Source organism: Sitophilus oryzae, unplaced genomic scaffold (genome assembly GCF_002938485.1).
Source record: "Sitophilus oryzae breed Bouriz unplaced genomic scaffold, Soryzae_2.0 scaffold_1508_pilon_pilon, whole genome shotgun sequence".
Taxonomy (NCBI): Eukaryota; Metazoa; Arthropoda; class Insecta; order Coleoptera; family Curculionidae; genus Sitophilus; species Sitophilus oryzae.
The window spans coordinates 1,120,161-1,128,872 of NW_022146179.1; positions in this window are offsets into that span (position 1 = coordinate 1,120,161).

The following is an 8,712-nucleotide window of genomic DNA, read 5'->3' on the forward strand; positions in this document are numbered from 1 at the left end:
AAGAGAGAGATAATACTTTGTTGCGTTGAAAAAAAATCATTATTGTAGTTTTATAAATATCTAATTTAATACGCCAGAAAGAGTCATCTGAACCACACATCCGGGTTCTGAATCATTATAATATTTAAAAAGAAACATAAATAACTAAAACAAAAAAATTAAAGAAATATAAAATTAGATATTTAGAAAACTGTATATTTATTTAATTGGAAAAACTGATGAAAATTTCATATATCTCTAAATTAGAAATTGTAATCCAATATTTTCTCTAATCTAAAAAACGAATATACAAAATTTAAGCTTTTTTTTTTTTTTTTAATTTTAATTGTGTTTTTGAGATATGTCAAGAAAAAAAATATATTGCTTTTAAATTAAAAAATATGTGTAAAATTAACAAAAAAAAAAAAAAAAAAAAAAAAAATCAAAATTTTAATAAAATTGCTTTTTATGATGTCAGATCATTTCCATGAAAAATACACTAGATAGAATACATTAGATATTTATTAAAGACGCTGATGGGTAACTAAAACATTTACTAATAAACCTTGTCCACTTTAAATAAAGGGTCACGAAATATTCCCCTGGAATCTTGTGAAGGGGAGGGTGTTAAAAATTAATCCTGTTTATAAAAACCATAAACATTTATTTGTGAGTTAAATAAACGCCTGCCCTCGCCTGTCATAGCAGACCAAAAAAACATATAAAAAATCTTTATACTTAGATAACTTATAATTATTCATAACTCTTAATCAGGCCTCATCTACTTAATAACTGTCACAAAATATCTATAATTTTAATCATGAGATTTAAATATTAATCTAACATAGTATAAAATATTTGCCCATTTTATCAAAGAGGGTCACGAAAATACTCTTGTAGACAAAAAACAGTGTAAGGGGTGAAATAAAATTATAACATTTTTTTTATAATAAACTATAAAACATTATCTTATTTGTGAAATAAAAAAACAAAAACATGCATAACTATAACTATTTAGATATTAGGTATAGGCAACTCAAACACACAGAAAAAATAATTAAGATAACACCTTGTAATTATTTATTAATTTTTTTTTTTTTTTGTTTATGTTGTTTTATCTATTTATTTTATATTACATAATATAAATCCTTACAACTCTTTCGAACAGAATTTGTTAATTGCTTCGAAAAATCGCACAACTGACAAAGCGTTTAACGTTCGGGACGCGTTCGGGTGGACGACTCTACCCGAACAACTGGAGACAGATGCCTCATTGTACAATGTGTTCTCCCATGTGCTTTTCTCACACCCCTCTGCCTACCAGTTTGTTCGGGTTAATTATCTACTCTTTGGTACGCGGCTAAAGTCCTGTCCCGAGTTTGAACGGATGGGCTTATAGAAATGTCAATGCCATTTCCTACAATAAGTCTATCCTGTTCGGTGAGAGGTTCTGCGCCGCGTCGATCTGTAATGCACTTTGAAATGGATCAGTTCCAAACAATGAATGTTTGTTTGGTTTTATTATTTTAAGTTTAGGTAAGACGTTCTAATAATTGAATTTAAATCTTTCGAAAAATTGAAAAAAAAAAGTTTTTTGTTAAATATTCGAAAATCAAATAAGTTGATAATGTACATTATGTCCATAATTTATGCAATGGAGATTGATAAATTGATGATTGATTTTAATCGTATCCAACATGTTATCGCAAACACTTTTTTCAACCAAAAGTTTTCATATATCTTCGATTTAGTTTCAGAATGTTTTTATTTTGTTTGATTCTATCTATTACAAACTCAAGGAGCAACAGTTTTTACAAGTAGTGTTAATTATGATGCTGGTGCAATACTCTCCGTTAAAATAAGTATTATAAACTATTACATGACATTTAAAAAAAATTTTTTTTTAGGTTTATTTAATATACAAAAATTATTTATACTGTGCTTACAATGGGGCCCCTAGTAGCGTAATAGGTATCTGCAATGCGATCGAAACATTTCTGTCTAGTGCCTCATCAATCGTATACAAAGAGCATAGGCTGGAGAATTTTCGTGCTACAGACTTTACAGAATCCATTGCTGGATTCTAAAATTCTTTTTCTATATAGGCTTCCCGCATCGTAAAAAATCCTATTTAGGTCATGAATAGTATCGAAAGGTATTAAAATTATTTTAATATCAATATAGTTTTTTTCACTGAAACTCGACTTAAATCTTAATATTCCATATTGTCGTTTAGAGATGCTTTATACTATTATGAAAATTTACTGAATAAAATATGTATAAGTTGCAAATCCTTTACGAACTACAATAAAATTCTGTTTTATTGAGGGGATAAATTTTGCTTACTTAGGTACGAATTTTAATTAGGGCCCTTTTCTAATCGAATGCTCATTTATCATTATATCATATCGTTCTAATAGCGACTTTGTGGTGTAGACAATTATATTAAAATAAACGAATGAAAAAAATCACAAGGTAATCTTTTCTTAACTTCAAAAAGTAATTAGTAAATACCAACAATTATAGAAATTGTAATTCAAAAACTTCATAGTACAATGCATATCTATTCACTTTTTAAAAATTCAAAAAATAATTTAGTAAACAACTTCAATAAGGAATTCTTAAATAACTTTGTAAAACAAATTGCATATCTAGTTTCTACTCGACTTAAAAATTGCAGCAAAACAAAGTATAACAATACATTTTTTATACTGTTATATGTTTCTTTATCTGCCTCAATGTATTATGATCCAATTAACAACACAGCCTGGTTTAAAATAACAAAGTAATTTATAATGAACTCATATTTTTATTAAACATATATACGTATCAAGATACCAGTTTATACATGAATCAAGCTAGATCCAGAAAAATATAATTATCATTGTGCAGTTATAATATTCTTTATATTTATGAAAAGAAAAACAAAATAATTTAACAAAAAAATTTTAATTTAAATATTAAAGTTCTGGAAAACGTTGCCGTAATCGGCTTTTATCTGGATGTTTGTCATTTTACATATGTCTTTTTTAATTTAGAAATATAAATAAATAAGCTTTAACAGGATTTGAATAAAATTAGTTTCGGTAATTTGTCCATTATAACTTCAGACATCTTATTTTTGATTTTGCTTTCATGATTCAAACGAACATCGAGAAAATTTCTATTATTATTTTGTTAGTTGGCTTCTAAAAACACAAAGGCGTAGCTCCCATTCGAACATGTCTAGTAATAAACTACAGCGAACAGTCTTAAAACTAAATCACAAGATTGTCAATAAACGCACAAAGATAAAATACAAACGAAAACACAGTACACGCGGAAAACAGAAAGTTAGAGAAAACAATAATGACACTAATGGCGACCATGGCGACTGCCCAAGTCAAACTGAAAACAAAATCCAGGCCGACGACGCGTCCAAAATAAATCGATAACCCATCTCGACACCAATCGGCCAATAGAAAAGTAGCATTTCGGCGCATGTTCATTACATCCAAACTAATGAACAAGAGGACTATTCAACTCAGAGAAATAGAAAGGATAGAGAATGAGCGTCAACATGCGCAGAAGGTCTAAATTTGGTCTAATCAAGTTGGGCGCCAAATTCCAGGTCTTCGTGTCATTTTTGGTAATATAGGTGAATCTAAAAGTAATCAAATATCAATTTGGCTGTTTTCAGAACCATACGGGGCCATCTAAATTTAGTGAAATTCTATCATTTATTATGGTTACTAAACATAATATGATTTAATACAGTGTTCAAACTGCGTTACAATATGTATATAATACACTAAATATACGCATATTCTGACAAAAGACGCTAAGGACAGATGACCTTTTCGTCGTTAATATCCGAAATGAATAAATAAGTATTACAATATTCATTTACTTACGCAATTACGCGTTCAATTTAAAATTTGCAAATTTGGTAAAAATTTTTTTTTTTGATTTTTTTTTTTGAGATGAAAAATAAAACATTGTTCATAATTACAGTTTATTTACAAACAATTCATTAATAATATATAATATAAAAAAAAAAAATATCTTTTGTTAATTTTTTATCGTCCCTCAAATTGTGTTACAAAAACTGTTAAATAAACTGGTCCTCTTCAACAAATATTCTTCATAATCCTAACATCAATTGATTTTAATTTAAGGTATTATAATATAGGATTATCCCTGGTTTGTCAACAAAAACTCTAAATCTTGTAAATAGAACATCCAATTATATTCGTAAAATTATTTTGAACACAATTCAACTGTCAAAATTTCAAGTCATCAATAATGATAAACAACCCAATTAATCCTAAATTTATAAGAAGAAAAACTGTTACCTGTTTTTTTTTTTTTATTTTTAATTGTGTATTTATTTACTTAATCATTTATTTTTGCACAAAAGAAACTTGTCGATCCTTATTTGTCCATAACAAAATCCTGTATGTACAACATACATAACCTTAATATTGATAGATTAAGAAAATAGATTATATGATCTCCAGATTTAAGAACAAAAAATTTTTAAGAAAAATATTTTTTTTTTTTTATTTTATTAATAATTACTTGTCAACTTTGCCTAGTATTTCATCTATTTAAAAACATGGAATTGACAATCCCCTTACTAAAATACCATAATGGAAGGATTAAGTTTTATTGCATCAAATACCTTGCTATAAATCCTGGCTCACAATTTAAGGCCATTGCAAATGCTTTTGAACTTCATCATAGATTTTACAAGAATAAATTGTAATATTGAAACAAAGTAAGCTTGTAGCGTTTATTTACGAAATATGCTCATTTTAACAACTTTTAGAAATATCATCTCGTACAGCAAATTATGAATACTATGATTTCTCAGTAATTTGCGGGCACAGTACAAATAATATATGCCCCATAACAATTTTTAAATATAGTAAAGCCTCTGCACTCACACAATCACACTCTGCGATCGGTAGAGACAGCGCGGGCTTCTCTATTAAAAAGACACCGACACTTCATTCGAACACATGCGGTCCTTTTTACAGTTTAGGAAACTAAAAAGTTGACTATAGAACTCGGTACTATGTTTGAAAAAGCCTTCATACCTGTAACGTGCAAAATCTAATAACTGAATCTCCTCTCTTGACACCTGAACACTGCCTGCTGCTAATGTATGAAATATTATAGCACAAAACACAACACATACAACACTTAACAATAAAAATTTAAATTTCGCTGTTCGATAAAATACCCTATCTTATATTTTCTTTCCGTCCAAAGTGAACTTCTTGTCAAGTACAGTAAACCAATCATTTTACATATTTCTGGTACACTCGAACTTGTGCTTTCATGGACACCATATGGACACTATAAGAGTGCAGTGTTTTACAGAAGCATGAATATTGATTCCAAGTATCTTCTTCTTCCACACGTAATAAAAACATCCTCCTTAAATGGCCACATCATAAACTTATTTTTGACCATTCCCAATTACAATCACGATTTTACAAATCGCCTTCTAGGAAAGACTAAAATAACAGTTTTGGATCATCTGAAAACACGATTATGTTGTAATACTACACATAAAAGTTAATCATTTTCCGGCGTATTTCTTTCTTAAATGTATATGACATATAAACAGCTTTTTGTAATTATGTTAGATTAAAATTGAGATAATAAAATTAAAAAAAAAAAAAAAAAAAAAAAAAAAAAAAACAAAAAAAACAAAACAAGACAGATGCAAATTAAAGAGGGAAAGTGACAGCGAGCACCGGGAAGATGTCTGCCACAGAATATACACCATACAGAACGACAAAGACGAATTTGCTCAAAATTTAGGAGGGGGCATGCTGGTAACCGTGTCAAACGTGGCCGTCAAAAGGAATTATACAAGCAAAAAAATATTCACGGACAGCAGGTATAATATTTCAGATATAGCAAAAAGACAGAAAATAATTCATAATTATTAATTTAATTTAATCTAAATTAACAATACCGATTAAATCCCTCTAGTTTTTAAAATTAACTAAACCCTGCTTTCTATCATTTTCATAAAATCTAACAATTTCTTTCAGTGTGAAATGCTCTTCAAGGCGCACGGATGTCAAACGTGACGTCAAGCAATTAGTTCCCATTTTGAACTATGGTAGGGCTTAAAACAAGAGATTTATACGCAATGGAACATTTGAAAATTTCTGTCTCCAACGCTTAAATGCCAGCTTCCTCTGTTTGACAGCAGAGGCACTGCAATCGACTGGGATACTACATTTTCATTGTTAGCATTAGCGATTTATTTGTGTTTTAATAAAATTATAGTTAATTTTTTTTTTTATTTTTAAAATAAATAGGTATTTTGTACCCATTTTGTACCTGGCTGTACAAGTGGGAATCCCAATAAAACAAGGCAAATAAAGAACGGGGTGAAATAAACCCAAGCCTTTTCAAAGCTCCTAATGTATATAGTGAGACTATTTCTTATAAAATTAACTGGATAGTGTAAGAAAAACATAAAATATATACTGCAGTGTAAACGATAAAAAACCAAATAATGAGATATACGCCAATAACAAGTCACTTAAACATAAAACCTAGGAGCCCTGTTATAGAAATAATAATTAATACCTTACTACGGTGCAAAAACCTGTTACATGACCTAGCTATAACGCACAGTGAACAGCTGCCTATTGAAATGAATATAAAATTATATCTTCAAAAGATCGTATCCTGCAAATAACAATAATAGTAAAAATGTTTTTTTATTTATTTAAACAATATATATCTTCGTTATTAGGTATCTAGCCTTGCTACAAGAGCATGCAAAAGGCGATCCCCAATCAACAAGACCTTAGCAGCAAAGAGCGTTTGTGACTACATTTTTCTAGATGAATATATTTGACTCATTATGAGATTCAAATAACTGACGGAACCACAAAATAGCGGTAGACCATTTAAGCGAGGTCAAATCCAGAATTTTCCTAACTCCCATATTTCTCTAGAATAAAAAGGAAACACCAGTAAGGAGAACAACGAAAAAGTCTTAATTCAATAAAAGTAAAAGTCTGCCTATTAATCATTGACATCAAACTTCGGATACTAACTTGAGAAGCAAATAAATTCTCGTGAATACAATTCCAGTTTGAGTGACAGACAGTAAGAGTAGGATGTAAGCCAAATTTGAAAAAATGCATATGTCAGAATGTAAATGATTATAAAAATAAAGATTTTTGACATCTTAGATGCAAAATAAGAAAACAAAAAAAAAAATAATTCAAAATATGTATGGGTTGAAACTTTGATGTGAAGAAACCCATTTTGAATATTTATGAATAAAAAGCTCTTTAAATTAATATGTATATATTGTATGTAGCACCTTTTTAGGAATCATTTTAAATGTAATTTTTGTGTTTTAGATCTAAATTTCAATTTATTTAAAAAAAAAAAAAAAAAAAAAAAAAAAAAAAAAAAAAAAAAAAATAAATTATAATGAAATTTATAAATTTAGTGAGAGAGTTAATAGAAACAAAAGTTGTTAATGTCATTGCTAAATAATACTTAATAATGAATTAGATAAAATAAAAAAAAAAAAAAAAAAAAAAAATTATTTGGCTTTAAAAAAACGGTACAGTTATTATTCATTGTATATAGTATTTACAAACCTACCTTTAATAAAAAGTGATACAATATAGAACCTTTACAAAGTAGGCTGAACATTGAAATAACGAATTTAATTGCTACCGAAACAGCGACATTGCAAATTGCTAGACATAACTTACATTAAGCAAAAAGGCTATGACCACAGGAAACTTAGCTCAATATACACCTACAGCAAAAAAGTTGAAGATACAGACAAAGGTGCAATGTAAGTCGTCTCATTCCATTATGATAGTTATTCCGAAAAATCCTAATTCGTTATCAATGTCATCGCCAACAACACTCTAGTTCGAAAGATTAATGTTTATTAAAATGGTATAACACTAATAAACGCAGAAACATGTCATATCAAATTTTAATGAAAAACGAGAAACCTTTAAACTGCATCAACAAAACATTAAAACACTAACACAATCACATCATAAACTATTTAATTCGCATTCGTCATCAAAAACAATTAACGTCTACATCAAATCAAAGTGAACTGGAAAATTGTTGCGAACTTCTACTTTTTTTACAACAGTCTAGGAAGTATGTATTTAAGCAGCTAATTAATATTCTCGTCGTGTTATGCACTAAAAAGAACACATATATAAAACATTTTATAATATCAAGAGAAAAGGATAGATAAACCGGCATCGCTAATATAACGCAAACTACACTGTCAAACCAAATTTTAATAGAATTTTGTACAGCAAGTTAAAGCCACGGCACGATTGCTCCAATTAGAAACCTACGTTGTGCTAAAAAGCTAAACAGCTGGTAAAAAATAGTGCCCAAAGTATTACTTGGCCTATCAAGTGTTAATTATACACAAATAGTTATTACTTGGCATAATTTAGAACCGTTGGAAGGGCAGAATCGACACATCTGGTATTCACGCCAACAATCCGCACAACGCCCTACTTGATTTTCGGGAAATAACTTAGATCCTCAAAAATGGGTCCAAAATTCTTTGGCGGTTCGATTCGCGCTCATCCTTATTAGACTCCATACATTGACCAATGTACAAAGCCTTTGTCGCTCTGAGGTTGTATAGTTTCTGTGATTGCATCTTGCGTCGCAAATTGGATCGCATCGTCGAACTAATCTCCCTTCCATATCTCT